We start from the raw sequence: 25532 nt of genomic DNA, 5'->3' as shown, positions 1-25532 counted from the left end.
ACGGGATACATGCGGACGTGCATTGTCCTGTTGGAACAGCAAGTTCCCTTGCCGGTCTAGGAATGGTAGAACGATGGGTTCGATGACAGTTTGGATGTACCGTGCACTATTCAGTGTCCCCTCGACGATCACCAGAGGTGTACGGCCAGTGTAGGAGATCGCTCCCCACACCATGATGCCGGGTGTTGGCCCTGTGTACCTCGGTCGTATGCAGTCCTGATTGTGGCGCTCACCTGCACGGCGCCAAACACGCATACGACCATCATTGGCACCAAGGCAGAAGCGACTCTCATCGCTGAAGACGACACGTCTCCATTCGTCCCTCCATTCACGCCTGTCGCGACACCACTGGAGGCGGGCTGCACGATGTTGGGGCGTGAGCGGAAGACGGCCTAACGGTGTGCGGGACCGTAGCCCAGCTTCATGGAGACAGTTGCGAATGGTCCTCGCCGATACCCCAGGAGCAACAGTGTCCCTAATTTGCTGGGAAGTGGCGGTGCGGTCCCCTACGGTACTGCGTAGGATCCTACGGTCTTGGCGTGCATCCGTGCGTCGCTGCTGTCCGGTCCCAGGTCGACGGGCACGTGCACCTTCCGCCGACCACTGGCGACAACATCGATGTACTGTGGAGACCTCACGCCCCACGTGTTGAGCAATTCGGCGGTACGTCCACCCGGCCTCCCGCATGCCCACTATACGCCCTCGCTCAAAGTCCGTCAACTGCACATACGGTTCACGTCCACGCTGTCGTGGCATGCTACCAGTGTTAAAGACTGCGATGGAGCTCCGTATGCCATGGTAAACTGGCTGACACTGACGGCGGCGGTGCACAAATGCTGCGCAGCTAGCGCCATTCGACGGCCAACATCGCGGTTCCTGGTGTGTCCGCTGTGCCGTGCGTGTGATCATTGCTTGTACAGCCCTCTCGCAGTGTCCGGAGCAAGTATGGTGGGTCTGACACACCGGTGTCAATGTGTTCTTTTTTCCATTTCCAGGAGTGTATATGGATCTATACAGCTTATTATACTGATATTTTGTGTGCACCTAATACACTGAAGCGCATGCGTATTCAAATACAGAGATATATATACTACTGGCCATTAAAATTGCTACGCCAAGAAGAAATGCAGATGATAAACGAGTATTGATTGGATAAATATATTACACTAGAATCGATATGTGATTACATTTTCACATAATGTTGGTGCATAGATCCTGAGAAATCAGTACCCAGAACAAGCACCTCTGGCCGTAATAACGGCCTTGATACGTCTGGGCATTGAGTCAGACAGAGCTTGGATGGCGTGTACAGGTACAGCTGTCCATGCAGCTTCAACACGATACCACAATGGGTCAACAGTAGTGACTGGCGTATTGTGACGAGCCAGTTGCTCGGCCACCATTGACCACACGTTTTCAATTCCTGAGAGAATGTGCTGGCCAGGGTAGCAGTCGAACATTTTCTGTATCCAGAAAAGCCCGTACAGGACCTGCAACATGCGGTCGTGCATTATTCTGCTGAAATGGAGGGTATTGCAGGGATCGAATGAAGGGTAGAGCCACGGGTTGTAACACATCTGAAATGTAATGTCCACTGTTGAAAATGCCATCAATGCGAGCAAGAGGTGACCGAGACGTGTAACCAATGGCATCCCACACCATCACGCCGGGTGATACGCCAGTATGGCCATGACGAATACACGTCTCCAAATTCCATTCATCGCGATTACGCCAAATATGGATGCGACCATCATGATGCTGTAAATAGAACCTGGATTCGTCCGAAAAAGTAACGTTTTGCCATTCGTGCACCTTGGTTTGTCGGCGAGTACACCATCGCAGGCGCTCGTGGGTAACCGCAGCCATGGTCTCCGAGCTGATAGTCCATGCTGCTGCAAACGTCGTCGAACTGTTCGTGCACATTGTTGTTGTCTTGCAAACGTGCCCATCTGTTGACTTGGGGACAGAGACGTGGCTGCACGATCCGTTATACCCATGCGGATAAGATGCCTGTCATCTCGAGTGCTACTGATACGATGCCGTTGGGATCCAGTACGGCGTTCCGTATTACCCTCCTGAACCCACCGATTCCATATTCTCCTAACAGTCATTGGATCTCGACCAACGCGAGCAGCAATGTCGCGATACGAAAAACCTCAATCGCGGTAGGCTACAAGCCGACCTTTAGCTAAGTCGGAAACGTGATGGTACGCATTTATCCTCCTTACACGAGGCATCACAACATCGTTTCACCAGGCAACGCCGGTCAGCTGCTGTTTGTATATGAGACATCGGTTGGAAACTTTCCTCATGTCAGCACGTTGTAGGTGTCGCCACCGGTGTCAACCTCGTGTGAATGCTCTGAAAAGCTAATCTTTTGCATATCACAGCATATTATTCCTGTCGGTTAAATTTCGCGTCTGTGGCACGTCATCTTCTTGGTGTAGCAATTTTAATGGCCAGTAGTGACAGTAGTGACACGTAATCAGCATGGCTTCAGAAAACATCGCTCTTGTGCAACGCAGCTAGCTCTTTATTCGCACGAAGTAATGGCCGCTATCGACAGGGGATCTCAAGTTGATTCCGTATTTCTAGATTTCCGGAAAGCTTTTGACACCGTTCCTCACAAGCGACTTCTAATCAAGCTGCGGAGCTATGGGGTATCGTCTCAGTTGTGCGACTGGATTCGTGATTTCCTGTCAGGAAGGTCGCAGTTCGTAGTAATAGACGGCAAATCATCGAGTAAAACTGAAGTGATATCAGGTGTTCCCCAGGGAAGCGTCCTGGGACCTCTACTGTTCCTGATCTATATAAATGACCTGGGTGACAATCTGAGCAGTTCTCTTAGGTTGTTCGCAGATGATGCTGTAATTTACCGTCTAGTAAGGTCATCCGAAGACCAGTATCAGCTGCAAAGCGATTTAGAAAAGATTGCTGTATGGTGTGTCAGGTGGCAGTTGACGCTAAATAACGAAAAGTGTGAGATGATCCACATGAGTTCCAAAAGAAATCCGTTAGAATTCGATTACTCGATAAATAGTACAATTCTCAAGGCTGTCAATTCAACAAAGTACCTGGGTGTTAAAATTACGAACAACTTCAGTTGGAAGGACCACATAGATAATATTGTCGGGAAGGCGAGCCAAAGGTTGCGTTTCATTGGCAGGACACTTAGAAGATGCAACAAGTCCACTAAAGAGACAGCTCACACTACACTCGTTCGTCCTCTGTTAGAATATTGCTGCGCGGTGTGGGATCCTTACCAGGTGGGATTGACGGAGGACATCGAGAGGGTGCAAAGAAGGGCAGCTCGTTTTGTATTATCGCGTTATAGAGGAGAGAGTGTGGCAGATATGATACACGAGTTGGGATGGAAGTCATTACAGCATAGACGTTTTTCGTCGCGGCGAGAGCTTTTTACGAAATTTCAGTCACCAACTTTCTCTTCCGAATGCGAAAATATTTTGTTGAGCCCAACCTACATAGGTAGGAATGATCATCAAAATAAAATAAGAGAAATCAGAGCTCGAACAGAAAGGTTTAGGTGTTCGTTTTTCCCGCTCGCTGTTCGGGAGTGGAATAGTAGAGAGATAGTATGATTGTGGTTCGATGAACCCTCTGCCAAGCACTTAAATGTGAATTGCAGAGTAGTCATGTAGATGTAGATGTAGTGTAAACAGGCAGAATACGGTGCCGTTCGGCAACGCCTATGTAAGACAATAAGTGTCTGGCGCAGTTGTTAGACCGGTTACTGCTGCTACAATGGCAGGTTATCAAGATTTAAGTGGTTTTAAACGTGGTGTTACACTCGGCGCACGAGCGATGGGACACAGCATCTCTGACGAAGCAATGAAGTGGGGATTTTCCCGTACGGCCATTTCACGAGTGTACCGTGAATATCAGGAATTCGAGAAAAGAACCTGCAAGAATGGACCCAACGACGACTGAAGACAATCGTTTAACGTGACATAAGTGCAGCCCTTCCGCAAAATGCCCGATATGGGCTTTCAGAGCCGAAGGCCCACTCCTGTACCCTTGATGACTACACGTCACAAAGCTTTACGCCTCGCCTGGGCCCGTCAACACCGACATTCGACTGTTGATGACTGTAGACATTGCCTGGTGAGACGAGTCACTTTTCAGATTATATCGAGCGCAAGGTCGTGTACGGATATGGAGACAACCTTATGAATCCATGGACCCTGTATGTTCAATGTAATGCAGGCTCTATAATGATGTGGGGCATGTGCAGTTGTAGTGATATGGGACCGCTGATACGTCTAGATACGACTCTGACAGGTGACACGTACGTAAGCATCCTGCCTGATCACTTGCATCAATTCGTGTCCATTGTGCATTCCGACGGACTTGGGCAATTCCAACAGGGCAATGCGACACCCCACGCGTCCAGAATTGCTGCAGAGTAGCTTTAGGAACATTCTTCTGAGTTTAAACAGTTCCGCTGGCCACCAGAATCCGCTGACATGAACATTATCGAGCATAGCTGGGATGCCGTACAACGCGTTGTTAAGAAGAGATCTCCACCCTCTCGTACTCTTACGGATTTGTGGACAGACCTGCAGGATTCATGGTGTCAGCTCCCTCCAGCACTACTTCAGACATCAGTCGGGTCCACGCCACGCCGTGCTACCTACTCACGGGGGCCCACGCGACATTAGGCAGGTGTACAAATGGTTCAAATGGCTCTGATCACTATGCGACTTAACATCTGTGGTCATCAGTCGCCTAAAACTTAGAACTAATTAAACCTAACTAACGTAAGGACATCACACAAATCCATGCCCGAGGCAGGATTCGAACCTGCGACCGGCAGGTGTACAAGTTTCTTTGGCTCTTCAGCGAATTATGTCTCGTTTTGTAATAAATGTCATATCCTGTACAACTGAATTAATTTCAGTAATATGTAATGCTGTTTTCAATCCGAAGGTTGACCAATTTCAAAGAAGGGTAGCTCGTTTTGTATTGTCACTAAATAGGGGAAAATTTTCCACGGATATGACGCGCGAGTTGGGGTGGCAGTTACTAAAACAAAGGATGTGTTTGATTGCGACAGGACCTTTTCACGAAATTTCTATCACCAACTTTCTTCTCCGAATGTCAAAATATTTTGCTGGCGCTCATCGTAAGAAAATTAGAGAAATTTAAGTGTTCGATTTCTGGTGCGATATTCGAGGGTGGAACGGCAGACAAATAGCTTGAAGATGGTTCAACGATCCCTATGCCAGGCAATTAATTATGGATTTCAGAGTAGTCATATAGATGTAGACGTAGCATGCTTTATTACGGACGGTCCTATTTTAAGAAGCGTTACACTGTTGGATTTATGCTTTGAACTAACTTTCTCAGCCACTTATGAGGGCGCCTACAGTTTAACGTGGATTTAAAACCACAATGTAGCTCGGCATTTTTCAGATCGACAAACATAGCGAAAGGAGAAAGAAATGAAAAGTGACAGATGAAAATCCCAAGGCTGACTGCGCATCCAATCTGATAGTTTTACGAATGAAATGATAATCAAATGAAGACCCTAAGCTGTCGACAGGCGTTGATCAACGGCGACAGTTTTAAATGTGTGCCCCTACCGGGACTCGAACCCGGGATCTCCTGCATTCATGGCAGACGCTCTGTCCATCTGAGTCACCAATGGCACAGAGGATAGTGCGACTGCAGGGATTTATCCCTTGCACGCTCCCCGTGAGACCCACATCCCCCAACTTAATGTCCACACACTACAATCGTAGTGCCCCTGCCCCATTATAGTCATTAGTCGCAGCAGACAATCTTACCCAGTCCCGTAAGAGTTCAGGCAATGCGTGTGCATCCAGCACAGAAGAAGGTCAATAGCCGGTTAGCCTTAACTATATGAAGATGGTATCTGTTCTTTCGGACACGTCCGAAAGAATAGATACCATCTTCATATGAGAGTTTTATATCCACCGCCTGGCACTTTCCTATTGAGCCACTGATAGGAAAAATATCTAAACAAGCGAGATCCAACTACTGCACTGTCCATGGGCCACAACCTCTCCTAATTCAACGATGAGGGTATGGTTATTGAGGGGCTCACGGCCGTTAACATCGAAATGAGATTATCTCGAAGATAACAGGACGTACAGTCTCCACCACCATAAATTAAATGCATGTCTGCGAAGTCTTATAACGAATAATGCAACATCTTCGACAATCAACCATTAATTTGAACTCACGCATCACAGACAGTAGTGCATTTTTTTAATTATGGTAGCGCCACCAACTGACGATGGGCGATTAATTACAAGTTATAGATAGATCCTAGTTGTTCTGGTAATCGATAACGGATATTCTATTATTTGTTCCACGTCAATTAATTTCACATAATCGATTGCCATTACGATTAATGACTTCAATTTTTGCTTTTTTGTTAGCCTGTCGAGTGTTGACTTGCTGTCTATAGCTTAATTACGGAAGGAAGTTGGGCTATTCCCTCATCGTTAACGTCGGCACATATCGGAAGGTTTCGTGCCGACTGCGTTCTGTTCACGATTCCTGCCAATATCAGCAATCTAACAGCAGACGCTCTTAAGTAGCGTGGCGAAGTCTCGTCTGATATGTGTCAATTCAGAAAAGTAATGCAACAAGTGTCTCTTTGATGTGTTTTCACCAAACGTTGTAGCTTAAGTTGTAATTTATACCACAGCTACTGATCAGTACGAGGCCTGCGAACCTGTCAGTTGTCAGCACTGGACGGAAATAAGTAAACATTCCCCCTTTCAGCTCCTCTCACCACACGGTGGCAATGTTCTGCTTAGTGTGGCTCGTAAATATCTGGAAATAGTGGCTTCCACTGTTCCATCTGAAAGACTGTTTCCAGGAACAGCTTGCCATTCGAGTCTAAGGAGAAAAATATTACGTAAATTACTCCCTCAGTTCACTTCCTGAAAAATTTTGGTGCTTGTAAGCAAACTCACTTCAGTAGCTGTGATAAAAAAACGATATTAATTTGCGTTACTAATGAACGTTAAATATTTATACATTTCAGCTAAAAATAAAAAATGCAATATGAATTTCACAAAACTGAGCAACTAATTTAGTTACAGAAAGAGAAATACAAGAGCGATAGCATTGATTTATTTCTCGTAGAAGAAATCTTTTTATCATAAAAAATAATTTTAAAGAAATGCTTTATAAACCTAAAAATAAAGGCGTCACAGTTAATCGAATAATGCATTACTATGATAATTAATCGATTGATTTAAAGTCAAAAAGGCCTGTTACTCGATTCTTACTCATAATCGCCCATCCCCCGACGAACATCGATGCGGCAGGCAGTTGTTCGTTATGAAACACAGACAGTTTACAGACGCGCGCCTTCTATGCCCACAGAAGATCCCGTTCAATCTGAAATATTTATTCCGATCCCAGAACACTTGCCGGCCGTGGTGGCCGAGCGGTTCTAGGCACTACAGTCTGGAACCGCGCGACCGCTACGGTCGCAGGTTCGAATCCTGCCACGGGAATAGATGTGTGCGATGTCCTTAGGTTAGTTAGGTTTAAGTAGTTCTAAGTTCTAGGGGACTTATGACCTCAGAAGTTAAGTCCCATAGTGCTCAGAGCCATTTGAACAATTTTGAACCCAGAATACTTAACTTAGGATCTTCTGCTAATTTGTGTGTCAAGTCCTCCGGCTAGAAGGTATCTACTTCTACATTCAAGCTCATACGAGGTCTTGACATTTCATAAAAGCTAATGTTTCATGAGAAATACGGTCAACCCTATATACCACCTACATCTGTACATGGACGCCCACCAAGATGAATGGTGACAATATTTGCACGATTTGTCACAGCTTTACTAATTACAGAGGACCTGAATGTGTTTATAATTTGCGCAGCAGAAGACGGTTGAAGAGGAAGATCAGGGTTTGATGTCCCGTCGACAACGAGGTCATTAGAGACGGAACACAAGTTCAGATTTGGTGTAGACGTGTCTTTTTAGACGGAATCGACCCACTATCCGCCTAAAGCGATTTCTGGAAGGCACTAAATATCCAATTTCAGATGGCCAGGGACGACGATTTGAACTGCCATCCACCTCTACACCGCCTCGCTCGGTTTGCGCAATTGAAGCTGCCAACGCACACTAGAGTGTTGGAGCTCGAAAAAGAGGTAAGCGGTTTGCATTGAGGTGGTGGAACAACATGTAATCGCCAATAGAGGGCCAGACAGTTAGGGGGAGGAGGTCTGATTGCAAGACTTTGTACCACTGTCCTGGTCGAATCTCAAAGATGTCCGCAGAGTACACTGAAATTTGAGCCTACGCCGGTCATAGGTTAGTTGGGTGTATTAAGCTCGACCATCGCCCTGTTACTACTCCTAAGCTAAGTCCATTCCATTCAGAACTTAACAGTGCGTTGTGAAAATTCTCATCTTAGTTACACACACTAGGGAAAACCAGTGATTGTCTTGTATAAGTTTTACTGTACTTTTCATCCTCAGTCACTCATACATATTCAAGCAGTGTCACAATTCCTACTGCAGGCTTAAGCCCAGGGGTTGCAGAGGGGGCTTAGAAGATAATGTTTTGATAAGGAATCCATTTTCCGAAATGTACCGTTTGAATGTATTGGACCACTTTCAAATCTCCCTCTTCACGGTACGATAATAGCGGAGGCAATGAGCTTCTGTCTGTGCGCTCTACAGGAGCCCACGGCGTGGGCAAGGTTTCGAGTATTCGTCGTCCAGTTATTTTATAGGTGAGGAAGGACGATATCTTCATAGTGGAGAGTTCGCCGCGTCCGTAGACCACCGCAGTTCAACCCTCCTAGTTGTGAAAGTTCCAGCTTCTCGCAGCTGTTGTTGCAGTCAGATGAAAATTATACGTGGTGTCATAATTACAACAGGGACTGACGATGATCCCCTCTTCTCAGTTTGCGTGCGTACCGTGAAGCGGGAGATTTGAAAGTGGTCCATCACATTCAAAGGGTAGATTTCGGAAAATTAGTTCCTTATCTAACTTTATCTACTTTAGTCGCCTTCACAGCTCTCAGAAACCTGTAATAGGAATTGCGAGAAAGCTGTATATACGGTGTGTAAACGGTAACTGCTTACAGAATATCACGTTGATGTAAGGTCCGTCGACACGAACAGTTTGATACGGAACAGTTGCGATCTATCGAGTCGGGGAACAACAGTGGCCTACAAAATCAACTTCAGCCAGAACGCAAGCGCTCTGCTCGAGATTTTAATATCCATTCGCCCACTTACGCCACCGGCTTAGACAGTCTTAAGTGTTTGAAGACCTTGTTTTCTCACTAAAATCATCCTTGAATATTAAACACACCTTGTTCTTGGAATTATAAATTGTAAATTTTATCTCAAAATAATGTGAATTTTAACACAGTAAAATTAGCATTTAAATATCCTTGTTTCTCTAGCCTTTAAAGTACGAGATTACTTGTGCTTGTAAGGGTTAAGCTTAGATCGAATTGTAAACGTAATTAATTCTTGCGTAAAGTTTACAAAGGTCATTTCTCTCATTAACACTACGCTAAAATTTAAATTACAAATGTTAACGAAATCAAGTAAAATAAAACATCAGACAGGTAAGCTAAAAAGGCGGCGAGGGGATTTTCAGAAACTCGCATGCATTACAGCTTAAGAAGCTTTTACAGGCCAATTTAAGGTTGTTTCATAGCTTGATAGATCATGTGGTACACTGTAACAGCACTCTTTGCAGCCTTTATATTGGGTGAATCGAGGAGACATAACAGCCTTTTTATTTCGTGAACGATTCATATTACGGAAATGAAGTTTTTGGCAAATGGCAGAAATCAGAAGGGCAGGTAATCTTGTTGCACGGTTAACACTCTTAATCCTTGTATCAACCGAGGTGGTGTTCTAAATGAAACGGTGTTCTTTTCGACGTCATTCGAAATCTCTCGAAAAGACGAGTACAGTAATATAGCGCTTGTTAATGCTGACGGTAAAACTTTTCATTCCGATATCTGAAACATGTGCTAAATAACTTTCACTCCAAGCTCCACCGTTAAATGCTGCAACAAGGTAAGCCCACGCTAGTAAGATAAAACGCATTTCTTCCCTCCCCTTCTTTATAAAAGAAAGATCCAAGGCAAACTACGATTTTGGTAAGTGGAACTCCACGCTAAGTATCAGAAGGTGCTTAGGTAAGAGCCAAAGAAAATAGTACACCTCCCTTATATCATGTAGGGTCCCCAGAAGCACGAGAAAGTGCCGCAACACGACGCGGAATGGACTCGTCTAATGTCTGAGGTAGTGCTGGAGGGAACTGGCACCATGAATCCTGCAGGGCTGCCCATAAACTGGTAAGAGTACGAGGGAGTGGAGATATGTTCTGTCTTTGGACAGTTTCAGCAATCGATCGAATATTCAACCGTCAGATCGGATCAGATTATCTACTTTTTCGACATTTTCATCCGGTTTTGAAGTTGAAGGGCGTCCAAAGCGGCAAGCATCTTCAACGCCCTCTGGGACATTTTGGAAACGCTTGAACAACTCAAAAACTCGCGTACGCGATAAACTGTCTTCGCCATACACTTCTTTTACCAAAACTATTTTTCCCGCAAAATAAAATAACAGCTGTTACACAGAAACATGGACGATAAGTAGTTCAGACAAGCAGAGAATAGAAGCTTTCGAAATGTGGTGCTACAGTGGCACAACTTGACTATAAGAAGGGATCGGTTGGTAGGACATGTTCTGAGGCCTCAAGGGATCACCAATTCAGTACTGGAGGACAGTGTGGGAGGGTAAAAATCGTAGAGGTAGACCAAGATATTAATACAGTATGCACATTTAGAAGTACGTAAGTTTCAGTAGTTATTCGGAGATGAAGAGGCTTTCATACGATAGAATAGCATGGAGAGCTGCGTCAAATCAGTCTTCAGACTGAAGATCGTAACTACAACATATCAAATACTTTGCGTCAAAATGTTTTGAAAACGTAACGAAAATGTTTTTAAAATCCCTATCGCCTACCACCCACCATGAAAGCTGGAACAACCACTAGTGGACGGTAGAGACCAGGTTGACTACCACCTCTCTAAAATACTTTGGCTCAACAAACTCACGTTTTTGAGAAAATTACCACAAAGTTCGACTCAGATTTGACGGGATCGATAGATAATTGAAAATGGAGCATTTTTGATGAACATATATGGGGTCCTCTAATACATATTTTCCTAGGAATTGAGGACAGAAACTGTTCGACTGCCGCTTATGTTCCCATGAGATGTACGCTGCTAAACGAAAGCGCCGCTGGCGTGCCAACCAAAGTATCTGGCTGGGAAGAAAACCCCTGTGTTCGATTCCTCATTGCATTCGTTTGTACTTTTTTCCGCATCGCAACCGGTAGGAATAGGAGCGTTAATAAGGTAAGTACATTAATGAGGAATTAGTAAAGAACCAAAATTTTATGTCGCGTTGTATTTGCAAGAAAGAATGCTGCGGAGACGAGCATTCGACGCTGTTTATGGCATAAGAGAGAGGAGAATGACTGATTTGGTCCTCGGAGTATAGAAGGGGTCAGTACTTTAAGGGAAATATTTAAAAAATGTTTATTTCACTTGTTCCAAATCCAGAAAACAGAGAAATTCAGTTTACAAAAAATACGATGAGAATATTTTAAAACCATACATTGCTGCTAACGCGTTTTGTCTTACATTGCGTACCTGGGGTGGGCAAACACCTTCGTGAGTGGGAGTATGTTTATAGATAATGAGTGTCAACCGACTTACAGGATAGATGTCATACCCCAAAATCGCACACCTGTGTGCTAGCCACGTGGTGTTTATTTTTATCTACATCTACATCTACACGGATACTCGGCAAATCACATTTAAGTGTCTGGGAGAGGGTTCATTGAACCACCTTCACAATTCTCTATTATTCCAATCTTGTATTGCGCGCGTCAAGAATGAACACCTATATCTTTCCGTACGAGCTCTGATTTCGCTTATTTTATCGTGGTGATCGTTCCTCCCTATGTCGGTCGGTGTCAACAAAATATTTTCGCATTCGGAGGAGAAAGTTGGTGATCGGAATTTCGTGAGAAGATTCCGTCGCAACGAAAAACGCCTTTCTTTTAATGATTTCCAGCCCAAATCCTGTATTCATCAACTTAAAAACTTTATTTCGAGGCTTCAAAATTACAGTCTGCTTCCGGAACATACCAGTAATTGCAATAACGATTCATAATGCAATTAATAGTTTTCAGCACCGAATTTTCAGAAAATGTTATTGTATGGTTGGTATGCATCAAAATTAATTCCCAAAAAGAAATATTTTTAAATGTAAACCATGTTTGCTTTTTCCGAATCTTCGGAAGGGACGATATAGTTACGTGAAAATTGCATTCGTTAAATGTTTTGGAACGCGAGTGTATTTGCTTCGAATGTTCATATGACAAGTATCGCCTACACAGTTGTTTGAAAGAAATGGAGGACTGTAACAGACTGAATAAAAGAGACATTGTAAATCGACCTGCGTTAAATTTTTAATTCCTTACTAATCTAAATCGTTTCAGAAGTTTATTTGCCTACCTTGCTATTATTTCCTGTTGATTTGCTTACCCTTTCTACATCTACATCTACATGACTACTCTGCAATTCACATTTAAGTGCTTGGCAGAGGGTTCATCGAACCACAATCATACTATCTCTCTACTATTCCACTCCCGAACAGCGAGCGGGAAAAACGAACACCTAAACCTTTCTGTTCGAGCTCTGATTTCTCTTATTTTATTTTGATGATCATTCCTACCTATGTAGGTTGGGCTCAACAAAATATTTTCGCATTCGGAAGAGAAAGTTGGTGACTGAAATTTCGTAAAAAGGTCTCGCCGCGACGAAAAACGTCTATGCTGTAATGACTTCCATCCCAACTCGTGTATCATATCTGCCACACTCTCTCCCCTATAACGCGATGATACAAAACGAGCTGCCCTTCTTTGCACCCTCTCGATGTCCTCCGTCAATCCCACCTGGTAAGGATCCCACACCGCGCAGCAATATTCTAACAGAGGACGAACGAGTGTAGTGTAAGCTGTCTCTTTAGTGGACTTGTTGCATCTTCTAAGTGTCCTGCCAATGAAACGCAACCTTTGGCTCGCCTTCCCGACAATATTATCTATGTGGTCCTTCCAACTGAAGTTGTTAGTAATTTTAACACCCAGGTACTTAGTTGAATTGACAGCCTTGAGAATTGTACTATTTATCGAGTAATCGAATTCCAACGGATTTCTTTTGGAACTCATGTGGATCATCTCACACTTTTCGTTATTTAGCGTCAACTGCCACCTGACACACCATACAGCAATCTTTTCTAAATCGCTTTGCAGCTGATACTGGTCTTCGGATGACCTTACTAGACGGTAAATTACAGCATCATCTGCGAACAGTCTAAGAGAACTGCTCAGATTGTCACCCAGGTCATTTATATAGATCAGGAACAGTAGAGGTCCCAGGACGCTTCCCTGGGGAACACCTGATATCACTTCAGTTTTACTCGATGATTTGCCGTCTATTACTACGAACTGCGACCTTCCTGACAGGAAATCACGAATCCAGTCGCACAACTGAGACGATACCCCATAGCTCCGCAGCTTGATTAGAAGTCTCTTGTGAGGAACGGTGTCAAAAGCTTTCCGGAAATCTAGAAATACGGAATCAACTTGAGATCCCCTGTCGATAGCGGCCATTACTTCGTGCGAATATAGAGCTAGCTGCGTTGCACAAGAGCGATGTTTTTTGAAGCCATGCTGATTACGTGTCAATAGATCGTTCCCTTCGAGGTGATTCATAATGTTTGAATACAGTATATGCTCCAAAACCCTACTGCAAACCGACGTCAATGATATAGGTCTGTAGTTAAATGGATTACTCCTACTACCCTTCTTGAACACTGGTGCGACCTGCGCAATTTTCCAATCTGTAGGTACAGATCTATCGGTGAGCGAGCGGTTGTATATGAGTGCTAAGTAGGGAGCTATAGTATCAGCGTAATCTGAAAGGAACCTAATCGGTATACAATCTGGACCTGAAGACTTGCCCGTATCAAGCGATTTGAGTTGCTTCGCAACCCCTAAGGTATCTACTTCTAAGAAACTCATGCTAGCAGATGTTCGTGTTTCAAATTCTGGAATATTCCGTTCGTCTTCCCTGGTGAAGGAATTTCGGAAAACTGCGTTCAATAACTCCGCTTTAGCGGCACAGTCGTCGATAACAGTACCATCGGCACTGCGCAGCGAAGGTATTGACTGCATCTTGCCGCTTGTGTACTTTACATACGACCAGAATTTCTTCGGATTTTCTACCAAATTTCGAGACAATGTTTCGTTGTGGAACCTATTAAAGGCATCTCGCATCGAAGTACGTGCCAAATTTCGCGCGTCTGTAAATTTTAGCCCATCTTCAGGATTTCGCGTTCTTCTGAACTTCGCATGCTTTTTCCGTTGCCTCTGCAACAAGCGTTCGGACCTTTTTTGTGTACCACGGGGGATCCGTTCCATCTCTTACCAATTTATGAGGTATGAATATCTCAATTGCTGTTGCTACTATATCTTTGAATTTGAGCCACATCTCGTCTACATTCGCATAGTCAGTTCGGAAGGAATGGAAATTGTCTTTTAGGAAGGCTTCTAGTGGCACTTTATCCGCTTTTTTAAATAGAATTATTTTGCGTTTGTTTCTGATGGATTTGGAAGAAATGGTATTGAGCCTAGCTACAATGACCATGTGATCACTAATCCCTGTATCAGTCATGATGCTCTCTATCAGCTCTGGATTGTTTGTGGCCAAGAGGTCAAGTGTGTTTTCGCAACCATTTACAATTCGCGTGGGTTCGTGGACTAACTGCTCGAAATAATTTTCGGAGAAAGCATTTAGGACAATCTCGGAAGCTATTTTCTGCCTACCACCGGTTTTGAACAAGTATTTTTGCCAACATACCGAGGGTAGGTTGAAGTCTCCACCAACTATAACCGTATGAGTGGGGTATTTATTTGTTACGAGACTCAAACTTTCTCTGAACTGTTCCGCAACTGTATCATCGGAGTCTGGGGGTCGGTAGAAGGAGCCAATTATTAACTTAATTCGGCTGTTAAGTATAACCTCCACCCACACCAATTCGCACGGAGTATCTACTTCGACTTCACTACAAGATAAACCACTACTGACAGACACAAACACTCCACCACCAATTCTGCCTAATCTATCTTTCCTGAACACCGTCTGAGACTTCGTAAAAATTTCTGCAGAACTTATTTCAGGCTTTAGCCAGCTTTCTGTACCTATAACGATATCAGCTTCTGTGCTTTCTATTAGCGCTTGAAGCTCAGGGACTTTTCCAGCGCAACTACAACAATTTACAACTAAAATTCCGACTGTTCCTTGATCCAAGCACGTCCTGTAATTGCCAAGCACCCTTTGACATTGCAGCCCATCCCGCACTTTCCCGAGGCCTTCTAACCTAAAAAACCGCATGTCGTACCGTACAACATCAATCGGCAAGCGTCGTGTTCGGCCTACCAGAATAAAAATGATGTGAATCAGTAAAAATGTTGTTGTTGTTGTGGTCTTCAGTCCTGAGACTGGTTTGATGCAGCTCTCCATGCTACTCTATCCTGTGCATTCCATTATCCTAGTTTTGCTTTTGTTGATGTTCATCTTATATCCTTCTTTCAAGACACTGTCCATTCCATTCAACTGCTCTTCCAAGTCCTTTGCTGTCTCTGACAGAATTACAATGTCACCGGCGAACCTCAAAGTTTTCATTTCTTCTCCATGCATTTTAATGCCTACTCCGAAGTTTACTTTTGTTTTCTTTACTGCTTGCTCGATATACAGATTGAATAACATCGGGGAGAGGCTGCAACCCTGTCTTACTCCCTTCCCAACCACTGCTTCCCTTTCATGTCCCTCGACTCTTATAACTGCCAACTGGTTTCTGAACAAATTGTAAATAGCCTTTCGCTCCCTGTATTTTACCCCTGCCACCTTTAGAATTTGAATGAGAGTATTCCAGTCAACATTGTCAAAAGCTTTCTCTAAGTCTACAAATGCTAGAAACGTAGGTTTGCCTTTCCTTAATCTTTCTTCTAAGATAAGTCGTAAGTTCAGTATTGGCTCACGTGTTCCAGTGTTTCTACGGAATCCAAACTGATCTTCCCCGAGGTCGGCTTCTACTAGTTTTTCCATTCGTCTGTAAAGAGTTTGTGTTAGTATTTTGCAGCTGTGGCCTATTAAACTGATTGTTCGGTAATTTTCACATCTGTCAACACCTGCTTTCTTTGGGATTGGAATTATTCTATTCTTCTTGAAGTCTGAGGGTATTTCGCCTGTCTCATACATCTTGCTCACCAGATGGTAGAGTTTTGTCAGGGCTGGCTCTCCCAAGGCCATCAGTAGTTCCAATGGAATATTGTCTACTCCGGGGGCCTTGTTTCGACTCAGGTCTTTCAGTGCTCTGTCAAACTCTTCACGTAGTATCGTATCTCCCATTTCATCTTCATCTACATCCTCTTCCATTTCCATAATATTGTCCTCAAGTACATCGCCCTTGTATAGACCCTCTATATACTCCTTCCACCTTTCTGCTTTCCCTTCTTTGCTTAGAAATGGGTTTCCATCTGAGCTCTTGATGTTCATACAAGTGGTTCTCTTATCTCCAAAGATCTCTTTAATTTTCCTGAAAGCAGTATCTATCTTACCCCTAGTGAGATAAGCCTCTAAATCCTTACATTTGTCCTCTAGCCATCCCTGCTTAGTCATTTTGCACTTCCTGTCGATCTCATTTTTGAGACGTTTGTATTCCTTTTTGCCTGCTTCATTTACTGCATTTTTATATTTACTCCTTTCATCAGTTAAATTCAATATTTCTTCTGTTACACAAGGATTTCTACTAGCCCTCGTCTTTTTACCTACTTGATCCTCTAGTGCCTTCACTACTCCATCCCTCAAAGCTACCCATTCTTCTTCTACTGTATTTCTTTCCCCCATTCCTGTCAATTGTTCCCTTATGCTCTCCCTGAAACCCTATACGACCTCTGGTATAGTTAGTTTATCCAGGTCCCATCTCCATAAATTCCCCCTTTTTTGCAGTTTCTTCAGTTTTAATCTACAGTTCATAACCAATAGATTGTGGTCAGAGTCTACATCAGCCCCTGGAAATGTCTTACAATTTAAAACCTGGTTCCTAAATCTCTGTCTTACCATTATATAATCTATGTGATGCCTTTTAGTGTCTCCAGGGTTCTGCCACGTAAAAATAGTTTACCGCAAAGGAGGGCAATCAAGTTCCAGAGTCTTGTAGAGAGTGTGAGAACGTGGCGTTCAGTAATCGCGTCTCCGCATCATCGCCGCGTCGCGTCGGTTACCCGCACGCTCGTACATGTGAGAACTGTGAACTGTAAATTAACTTTTATGAACAGTGTCATATTATTACACGTTTCAAGAAGGGCTGGTACCGGATATCTGTGTGTACGTGGCGAGGCATCAATCAACAAGCATCCGCGTCGTGTCGATTACGCGTACCCCAGTGATAATTGTGGACTGATAAGCATCATTATTGCCTGTGTATCTATCACCGAAGGTACGGCCAGACTAAGACTGTGAAATACGTTGTTGTTGTTGTTGTTGTGGTCTTCAGTCCTGAGACTGGTTTGATGCAGCTCTCCATGCTACTTTATCTTGTGCAAGCTTCTTCATCTCCCAGTACCTACTGCAACCTACATTCTTCTGAATCTGCTTAGTGTATTCATCTCTTGGTCTCCCTCTACGATTTTTACCCTCCACGCTGCCCTCCAGTACTAAATTGGTGATCCATTGATGCTGCAGAACATGTCCTATCAACCGATCCCTTCTGGTCAAGTTGTGCCACAAACTTCTCTTCTCCCCAATCCTATTCAATACTTCCGCATTAGTTATGTGATCTACCCATCTAATCTTCAGCATTCTTCTGTAGCACCACATTTCGAAAGCTTCTATTCTCTTCTTGTCCAAACTATTTATCGTCCATGTTTCACTTCCATACATGGCTACACTCCATACAAATACTTTCAGAAAATATTTCCTGACACTTAAATCTATACTCGATGTTAACAAATTTCTCTTCTTCAGAAACGCTTTCCTTGCCATTGCCAGTCTACATTTTATATCCTCTCTACTTCGACCATCATCAGTTATTTTGCTCACAAATAGTAAAACTCCTTTACTACTGTAAGTGTCTCCTTTCCTAATCTAATTCCCTCAGCATCACCCGTCTTAATTCGACTACATTTCATTATCCTCGTTTTGCTTTTGTTGATGTTCATCTTATATCCTGCTTTCAAGACACTGTCCATTTCGTTCAGCTGCTCTTCCAAGTCCTTTGCTGTATCTGACAGAATTACAACGTCATCGGCAAACCCTAAAGTTTTTATATCTTCTCCTTGGATTTTAATGCCCAATCTGAATTTTTCTTTTGTTTCCTTTACTGCTTGCTCAATATACAGATTGAATAACATCGGTGAGAGGCTACAACCCTGTCTTACTCCCTTCCCAACCACTGCTTCCCTTTCATACCACGCGACTCTTATAACTGCCATCTGGTTCCTGTACAAATTGTAAGTAGCCTTTCGCTCCCTGTATTTTGCCCCTGCCACCTTTAGAATTTGAATGAGAGTATTCCAGTCAACATTGTCAAAAGCTTTCTGTAAGTCTACAAATGCTAGAAACGTAGGTTTGCCTTTCCTTAATCTTTCTTCTAAGATAAGTCGCAGGGCCAGTATTGCCTCACGTGTTCCAGTATTTCTACGGAATCCAAACTGATCTTCCCCGAGGTCGGCTTCTACTAGTTTTTCCAGTCGTCTGTAAAGAATTCGTGTTAGTATTTTGCAGCGTGATAGCATAAAGTACAATATCTACATCTACATATATACTCCGCTAGCCACCAAGCGGTGTGTGGCGGAGGGCACTACTAGCGCCAAAGTCATAATCCCCCCCTCCCCGCCCCCCTCTGTTCCACTCGCGGATTGCGCGAGGGCTAAACGACTGTCTGAATGCCTCAGTACGAGCTCTAATTTCCGTTATCTTTGAATGGTGATCATTGCGCGATATGAAAGTTGGTGGTAATAATATATGCCCTACATCCTCGGGGAAGATAGGATTTTGGAATTTAGTGAGCAGCCCCTTCCCTTTAGCGCGTCATCTACCTGCAAGTGTGTCCCACTTCAAACTTTCTATGTTATTTGTAACGCTCTCGCGATGGTTGAATGTGCCAGTCACGAATCTTGTCACTCTTCTTTGGAGCTTTTCAATCTCTTGAATCAGACCCAGCCGGTAAGGGTCCCACACAGACGAACAATACTCTAAGACTGGACGAAGTAAATGTAAGCAATTTCCTTTGTTGGAGGACTGCATCGCTTCAGGATTCTACCAATAAACTGCAATCTAGACTTCGCCTTACCGTTACTTCTGTAACCTGGTCGTTCCATTTGAGATCACTTCGAATAGTCACACCCAGATACTTGGCGGATGTTACCGCTTCCAAAGACTGCGCATTTATTTTGTACTCGTACATTAATGGGGATTTTCGCCTTGTGTGATACTACTTTCCTGCAGACTACAGCATGATCGGCAAACAGTCTAATGCCGCTGTCAATACCACCAACCAAAACGTTTATGTAAATCGTAAAAAGCAGCGGACCTATTACACTGCCCTGTTCTAAGCATTCACAGAGGGACACAAAGATATCGAGCATCTTTGGTCGGAATTTAAAGGTATTGTCCACCACGTGCTAGAGAAATATGTGCCTAGCAAAAATATAGGGGAGGGAAAGGATCCACCTTGGTTCAACAAACATATTAGTTCTGAGAAAGCAGAGAATTTTTCACAGTCGTTTTAAACGTAGTCGCTGCCTCGCTGACAAACAGAAATTATGAGAAATGAAAGCAGCTGTCAAAAGGTCAATGAGAGATTCTTTTAACAAATTTGAAAGCAATATTTTTTTCTTTCACATTCTAAAAATAACCCCAAAAAATTTTGGTCGTACGTAAAATCTATGAACGCTACAAATAATTCAATACCTTCTCTTGCTGATAGTACGGGTAATGTAACGGATGATGATAAACAGAAGGCCGAAGTTCTAAAGCAAACTTTCAAAAACTCGTTTACGGTAGAGGACTGCAGCACCATTCCTCCTTTCAGCTATTGAACAAACGCAAGGGTGGTTGACATAGTGTTTAGTGTATCTGGAATTATAAAACAGTTAAGATCCTTAGACGCCAGGAAGGCATCTGGCCCAGACGGTATCCCCGTAAGATTTTGTGTTGACTATGCTACAAATATAGCACCATTATTATCCATCATCTATCAGAGATCATTGGAACAGCGGAAAGTTCCACTGGACTGGAAGAAGGCTCAGGTCATAGGAATCTTGGTAGAAAATCGGATGCACATAATTACCGGCCAATTTCACTGACATCGATTTTTTGTAGACTCATGGAAGATATTTTGTGTTCAGACAGAAAGACCTTTCTAGACTCTGAGAAGCTCATCTGCAGAAACCAGCACGGTTTTAGGAAACAGCGGTCATGCGAGACACAGCTAGCCCTCTTTGTGCATGATATACAACAGGCTCTAGATACCGGCTCCCAGGTTGATGCCATATTCCTCGACTTTTGAAAGGCGTTCGACTCAGTTCCGCACTGTCGCTTGCTCCAAAAAGTCCGCGCTTACGATCTATCCGATGACATATGCGGTTGGATAGACATTAAAGGGGGTAGGACGTCAAACGGGCCGTCTTGGAGCAGGAGAGGCACCACAAGGCATTTTGATTTCCACTGTCTATAGTTTTACAAACAAATTCATAAAACTTTGTCAGCGTGATCCGGAAGGATTCAGGATTCACACTAATAGCAGCGGAAAATCGAAAAAATTAACAAGATAAATCTTTTTACATGCGAAATTTCAGCATTTTTTTCACTTACTATTGGCTGCATTTGTTGCTACAGGTACACTTTTCATCGTAAGTAAGAGAGATCCTTCGATCAATTTTTCACAGCATACAAACCATACTTACAGGTAGATGAAATTCTAGAATTTATTAAATTTATGAAAAAATGAATGAACTGCTACATTTTAAACTTCATGTTTAAAAAAAACTGAAATTTTATTGTTAATTATCTCCTTTTTTACCAACGGTTTTTAACAGATTTGTAAAATCCTAGAGGTTCATACACCTGCAAGTGTAGTTTGTATGCTATGCAAAATTCATCGAAGAATGTCTCTTCCTTCTGAAGAAAAGTGTGCCTATAGAAACACATGCAGCCAATAGTAAATGAAAAAATGATGAAATTTCGCATGTGAAAAAAAATTATTTTGTTACGTTTTTTAACTTCCACTGCTATGAGCGTGAATACAGAATCCTTCCTGGTCATGTCGACAAAGTTTTATGAATTTATTTGTAAAAGTATTGACAGTGGAAATTAAAATGTCCTGTCGTGTCTCTCCTGCTACAGATCGGCGCGTTTGACGCCCTGCCCCCCTTAATATCGTCAGGAATACTGTACAATAATGATAATTGTGACCTCCCATCAGGTTAGCAAGAATGTTAATTGGCATCAACATTTACGACTTGATGTGCAAACAGTATATCCTGCTATTTTCTTATCGTCTCAGAGTATAACTGTTGATGCCGCACGTAGGACAGTGTTGTGTTTAATGTTAAGTGGTTTCCCTAAACTCGCTTGCATATTTATATACATAATTTCAGGCAAGCCAGCAGCAGTGCAAATGGTTCAAATGGCTCCGAGCACTATAGGACTCAACTTCTAAGTTGAACTTAGAACTACTTAAACCTAACTAACCTAAGGAATCACACACATCCATGCCCGAGGCAGGATCGGAACCTGCGACCCTAGCGGTCGCGCGGTTCCAGACTGTAGCGCCTAGAACCGCTCGGCCACCCCGGCTGGCCCAGCAGTGTGGAGCAGAAATAATACTACCGCCGCGGGAGGACCAGGTATATGGGGTGGACAGGGCGCACGTTCGTAGCGAGAACAGTTTAAGTGTCCTCCACCATTTGAAACCCCGGGCGTGTTAGAGTGCACAAGCGACCTGCCAAATATGAGCCGAATCGGTTGGCCACGTGTGATGAGCCAGCGCCAAGTGGTCGTGGGCAGGGGGAACGAGACTGCAGGTTCACTGTCAGCCCCGACACAGCGCCTCGTCCGAGATTGCTACGTTCTAGTGAGGCTGGCCCAGGGGTTGGCCGCTGTCATCAGCTGGAGGAGGGTCTGGTGTACGGAGCTAAACCAGCGAATTCATCATAAGCCAGCACCTGGGGGCAGCGGCAGACAAGTCTTGGGTTCGACTGGGGGCACGCGGGCAGTGTTTGTTATCGCTGTTACTGACCCAGGCAGTTGCAGCACCGTGTCGTATGGAGAACGGAGTGACCGCTGTCGTCACCAGCTACGTGGAGTCACGGCTCAGCAAACAGTCAGTAACTGGACGGTCATCTAAGAACCCACACTATCGGCAACTTGGAGAGAGGGAGCAACTGGTTGGAAGTGCCAGATGAATAGGAAAAAGAATCCTGTAATGTTTGAATACTCCATTAGTAGTGTAGCGCAGTCACGTCGATTAAATATTTGGGCGTAGCATTGCAGAGCGATATGAAGTGGGACAAGCATGTAATGGCAGTTGTGGGGAAGGCGGAAGTCGTCTTCGGTTCGTTGGTAGAATTTTGGGAAGATGTGGTTCATCTGGAAAGGAGACGGCTTATAAAACACTAATACGACCTATTCTTGAGTACTGCTCGAGCGTTTGGGACCCCTATGAGGTCGGATTGAGGGAGGACATAGAAGCAATTCAGAGGCGGGCTGCTAGATTTGTTACTGGTAGGTTTGATCATCACGCGAGTTTTACGGAAATGCTTCAGGAATTCGGGTGGGAGTCTGTAGAGGAAAGGAGGCGTTCTTTTCGTCAATCGCTACTGAGAAAAATTAGAGAACCAGCATTTGAGGCTGATTGCAGTACAATTTTACTGCCGCCAACTTATATTTCGCGGAAAGACCACAAAGATAAGATAAGGGAGATTAGGGCTCGTACAGAGGCATATAGGCAGTCATATTTCGCTCGTTCTGTTTGGGAGTGGAACAGGGAGAGGAGATGCTAGTTGTGGTACGAGGTACACTCCGCCACGCACCGTATGGTGTAGATGTAGGCCACACTTGATATGACGCTGGATCTGACTGCAGTTGTTCTTGCAGCCCTTTGAGTTAACTTAGTTACGTGTTCCATAGATCAATTGAACGTTCTTTTACCGACATGCTGTGGAATGAGTCAGCTTACAGTATACGCATGATTAGTGTTAACATTAATGAACATACTATCATTATTAATCTTCTCTTTCATTTAATATTTGTCTGGCTAACATTTTTTTAGTAGAAATTAGTCAATAAAATAGGAGTTGTCCAGGATAAATGTTTTTAATCAGATTTAAAATCTGCTTCGCTCCTGTCAAGCATTTTATATTATTGGCCAAATGATCAAAAATTTTAATTGTCGCGCACTGAACTCCTCTCCGAGCTACCGACATCTTTACCGGTGGGTGTAAATGTCATTTTTCTTTGTAGTGTTGTAGGTATAACGGAGTATTAATGACGGCGCAGGTAAAATACCTAGTTCCTTGGAGAGTTACCTACATGACGTCCGTTGGTGAACAGGTACTACTCGTACTGGTCAGCCGGTCTGTGTGGCCGAGCCGTTCTAGGCGCTTCAGTCTGGAACCGCGCGACCGCTACGGTCGCAGGTTCGAACCCTCGGGCATGGATGTGTGTGATGTTTAAGTAGTTCTAAGTTCTAGGGGACTGATGACCTCAGATGCTAAGTCCCATAGTGCTCAGAGCCATTTGAAGCATCTTACTGGTCGCTTTCGTGCAGTCAGCACCTTCTTTCTCAGTGATGAGCTACTCCAGCGACATTATTGAGTGGAAATATGCAAAATATGTCAAGAGGTTGACACGTTTGTTTCCAAGATTAGCAGTAATACGAAGAGCGAAAGCAGCTAAACTTAACCGTTTGATAAGCTCAGTGACATGATTTTTCCAGTTCAAATTTTGATCAATATGTATATCAAAAAATTTGGAACACTCTTGTGCCACATCGGTTGTTGGTATGACTCTCTATTGTACAGAACTGAATGTTATATGTTTTTTCAGAGAACCACTTAATAATTCTTCAGAAAATATCATTTACCAACTCTTCTATTGTTTTCTCTCTAATGGGGTTTGCTATAACACTAGTCATAGTCTGCAAAAAGTGCCAACTTTGCTTGCTGCATGTTGAGTGGAAGGTCACTCACACAGGTAAGGAATAGGAGTACCCAAAATTGAACCCTGTGGGATTCTCTTTGTGATTCTTTCCCCCCAGTCACTAAAATTTCATAGCTTGTCGACATTGTCCGATTTATTCAGCACATCTAACTGTTAACGTCTCTCATTATCTGTTTTCTACCTTGAGAATTTCTAGATTTCCAGAAGGCTTTTGACACTGTACCACACACGGAATATCGTCTCAGTTATGTGACTGGATTTGTGATTTCGTGCCAGAGAGGTCACAGTTCGCAGTAAATAACGGAAAATCATCGAGTACAACAGAAGTGATTACTGGCTTTCCCCACGGAAGCTTTATAAGCTCTTTCCTGTTCCTTATCTATATAAACTATTTGGGAGACAATCTGAGCAGCCGTCTTAGGTTGTTTGCAGATGACGCTGTCGTTTATCGACTAATAAAGTCATCAGAACATGAAAATAAATTGCAAAACGATTTAGAAAAAATATCTGTTTCTCTCTCTCTTTCTTCTTTCTTTTGCTACTTCCTTTATCCAGCATTGTTTGCAGGGTCGGCAGGGTTAGGTACAGATGTGGCATTTTTTTTTTTTAGGTGTGGCCGGATGCCCTTCCTGCAGCGACCCCATACCCCCGGGACGGAATTAGTGTACCTCAGCTGTCTGTGTCTTGTGTAAATCGTGAAATAGTGTGACTGTGTTTCAATGTCTGCGAGTCGTGTAACTGAAGCGGGGCGTGGGGACCAGTCCGGTATTCACCTAGGAGGATGTGGAAAACCGCCTAAGCACCACATCCAGGCTGGCTAGCACACTGGTCGTCGTCGTTAATCCGCCGAGCGGACCATATATCTGTATGGTGCGAAAATTGGCAGTTGACCCCAAATAACGAAAAGTGTGAGGTCATCCACATGAGTGCTAAAAGAAATCCGTTAAATTTCGGCTACAAGATAAATCAGTCAAATCTAAAGGCCGTAAATTCAACTAAATACATAGATATTACAATTACGAACAACTTAAATTTGACGGAATGTTATGGGGCAGGCTAACCAAAGACTGCGTTTTATTGGTATGGCACTTAGAAAATGCAACAGACCAATTAGGAGACTGCTTACAGCAAGCTTGTCAATCCTCTTTTAGAATACTGCCTCGTGGTGTGGGTTCCTTACCAG

The 25532-nt window shown here is 43.7% G+C and overlaps 1 protein-coding gene across 1 annotated transcript in view; it reads right to left on the bottom strand.

Annotated features, from left to right (window-relative positions):
• LOC126284273 (uncharacterized) overlaps positions 1-25532 on the bottom strand; it is a 626414-nt gene that overhangs the window by 15299 nt on the left and 585583 nt on the right. The window lies entirely within an intron of this gene.

Source organism: Schistocerca gregaria, chromosome 8, assembly GCF_023897955.1.
Source record: "Schistocerca gregaria isolate iqSchGreg1 chromosome 8, iqSchGreg1.2, whole genome shotgun sequence".
NCBI classification, from domain to species: domain Eukaryota; kingdom Metazoa; phylum Arthropoda; class Insecta; order Orthoptera; family Acrididae; genus Schistocerca; species Schistocerca gregaria.
This window is presented reverse-complemented; position numbering and strand designations above follow the sequence as displayed.